Raw genomic sequence first — 3,295 nt, 5'->3', positions numbered from 1 at the left:
TATGGCTGTCTGTACCACAAGCCTGACAGGCTTAGCATGAGGTAGACAGGCAGATGCCTGGGGTATGTGGAGGGACCGTGGGGGGTGACAGAGGAGGGAGCCTGGATTATGACTGGGCAGGTACAGGCTTGGATAGGCACCCAAGTCATCTCTCAGAAGGTGTGTCCAGGGCAGGCTCCCAGGATATAAACCCGAGTCACTCCCTAAAGCAGCAGTGCTCAACCTGTGGGTCGAGACCCCCCGGGAAAAACCAACCCTTTCATAGGGGGTCACATATCAGACATCCTGCATGTCAGATATTTACATTACAATCCACAACAGTAGCAAAATTACAGTTACGAAGTAGCAGCAAAATAATTTTATGGTTGGGGGCCACCACAGCATGAGGACTTGTGTTAAAGGTTTGCAGCCTTAGGAAGGTTGAGAACCACTGCCCTAAGGGCTTAGAAGCAAATTCAGCTGGCCTGCTTGGATTGTCCCGGGATCCTCAAATTCAAATGCTGGGAACGACTTTTAGGCATGGAAGTACATGGCTGTCATCCCTGCAGTTGGGTAGTAGAGGCAGGAGGGGGATCAGGAATTAAAAGTGAACTTTGTGTACAAAGCAAGTTCGAGGCCAGCCTGGGCTAAGCAAGACTGTCTTAAAAGGGCAAAAGAAAGAAAGAAAGAAAGAAAGAAAGAAAGAAAGAAAGAAAGGAAGGAAGGAAGGAAGGAAGGAAGGAAGGAAGGAAGGAAGGAAGGAAGGAAGGAAGGAAGGAAGGAAGGAAGAAGAAGAAAGAAAGAAAGAAAGAAAGAAAGAAAGAAAGAAAGAAAGAAAGAAAGAAAGAAAGAAAGAAAGAAAGAAAGAAAGAAAGAAAAAATGTGAGACTAATCAGGGGAGTTGACTTCAGCCTCCCCTGGAGACACCGTTGGGAGGCAGGTGTGGGAAGTGGACTCTCAGGCACACCTCAGGTCACAGGGTCCCTGAGTGCAGCCTGTGTGTGGCCACCCTCCGTGTTTTCCCTGTCCGGAAGCCAAAGCCTGGCTTTCTTGCTGCCAAATTGCTGGGAACGCACCCTTCTGACCACTGTGGTTTGGACTTGGCTACTAAGAAGGCTCTGGAAAGAAGGAACTCGTGACCTGGAACTGGGACAAGCGGGCGGCTTGCTGACCTCCAGGAGAAGGGAGGATCAGGGAGCAAGAAGGGTAGAGGGAGAGGCCGGCAGAACTGAGAGCAAATGAAAACAGGAGCTAGGTCAGCCACTGGCGAGGTGGGCGTTCCAGCTCTCCCCTCTGTCTCCTGGTGCCCGGGCCACCATGGCTACCTGAAGATCTCCATGCTGAAGGGTCGTGGTAGAACCCTTGCTTAAAACATGGCTGTTCCTTTGTCTTTCTTCTCCTCTCTCTCCCTTTCTTTCCTGGGCTGCACCATAACCTCACCCCACGCCCACACCCATCTTCAGCTTTTCATCAAGGTTACATTTTCTAGGGTCTTTATCGCATCACATCTCACTTCCGCTTTCGTGCCTGTTTGGTAAAAACCACATCTCTGGCCACATCTCTCTTTCATAACCTTGTCCCTGCACCGCTGTACTTGCTTATAGCTGAAAACAAGCCATCTTTTTTGTTTTCATTTTGTTTTCATTTTTTTCCCCATTAGCTTTCTCAAAACCACTCGGGTTCACTTAAGATTCATAACCTTGTATAAAGGTTCCAGAATCCCCACACACTACTTCTCCAGCTCTGGTGTGTGAAAACACACACACACACACACACACACACACACACACACACACACACACACACACACACACTGATGCAACCTGAATGCTGCCTCTCTAGGTCTTACTCACCACTTCCTACTTCCAGGAAATGGAAGCAAGCATATGTCCCTGGACTCCAAGGTATGCCTGCCACTCTGCCTTCAATGTGTCCTCCTGAATTCCCTGCTTTGGAATTAAGGAAATGTAGTCCTCCAAAGCAGACATTCAAGGAATTAGAAAGTAGAGCCTTTGAGAGGTCATGAGGTAAGGCCCCCCGGGATGGCATCAGTGAGGTCACAAGGTAAGGCCCCCGTGACGGCATCTGTGACTTTGTTAGAAAGATGTGAGCCAGTTTCATCAGGTTCTACAGAGGAGGAGGGACTTTCCCCCATGCTGGAACTTTGATATTGGACTTCCCAGTCTCCAAAACCATGTCGCAAAAACACTTCCATTTTTATAAACTGCATAGCATGGCTATGTTCAGCTACAGCAACAACAGGAAACAGATGAAGACCCCTCCCTCTTATATTCTGCCTCGTACCCATTGCGAAAGGTGAACTGACCATGTGTTTGTGTTATCTGTACCTGGGCCTTACACCCAGCCCATCCTTCTCATCACTCCGATGATTCTCTCTCTCTCTCTCTCTCTCTCTCTCTCTCTCTCTCTCTCTCTCTCTCTCTCTCTCTCTCTCTCCCTCCTTCCCTCCTTCTCTCTCTCTCTCTCTCTCCCTCCTTCCCTCCTTCTCTCTCTCTCTCTCTCCACACACCTTTGTTTTTTGTTTTTCATTTTTAAACTCCTGGGTCATTCTTAGCAAGCACACAATCGTGCTGCCATTGCTCCAAGCTTTGACTGTCACACCAGTGAAATCCTTTTGACAAAGATCTGCTCAAATTCCCCTCCACTGTGGTGTTCTGGCAGGGCTCAGCTGCATGGCTATTCTAATTCATGTGGTGTCCGTGGGGTATGGCTTTCTGGGCCTCTACTGGGCCAGGCAAGTGCTGACTGGTGGCTGGAGTTCAGCTGGAGTTGTTGACCTGAGGCTTCCTATGGCCCTCTTTAGGTGGCATGTTAGAGTATACTGAGCACGGTCGCCCCGTCCAAGACTGCAGATGCTGCTGGATCTTCTCAAGCTTTGACTTTGAAGCCCACTGTTGTTTTGCCACACTCTTCTGGTGAAAACCAATTGCAGGTGTGGCCCAGATTCAACAGCAAGGGACTACCATAGGCCTAGAACACCAGGAGGTGAGATTTGTCAAGGCCACTGAGTGTCACATTATCCTTGTGCCCTCTGCAGCAGAACCTCGCCAGAAAACCACCATCCTTGGTCATTTCAGTTCCCTCCCTCCCAGTTTTCTTAAACTCGTGCCAGTGAGTTGTTCACTTCCCCTTTGAACAACAATGCTCTTTGTTGAGGTTGCCGGAAGCTACCAGATGGCAAGATCCATCATCAATCCTCAGTACCGTTGAGCGCTTCCCTCTTTGCTGGTTTCGGGACCCCAGTGTCTCCACCTTTTCCTTCTGTGTCAACAGTCTAACCTTCCCAGCTGGCTTT

The sequence above is a fragment of the Peromyscus maniculatus genome, chromosome 3, assembly GCF_049852395.1.
Source record: "Peromyscus maniculatus bairdii isolate BWxNUB_F1_BW_parent chromosome 3, HU_Pman_BW_mat_3.1, whole genome shotgun sequence".
Classification (NCBI taxonomy): Eukaryota; Metazoa; Chordata; class Mammalia; order Rodentia; family Cricetidae; genus Peromyscus; species Peromyscus maniculatus.
The sequence above is the reverse complement of the archived record's forward strand: the minus strand, read 5'-3'. Positions refer to the sequence as shown.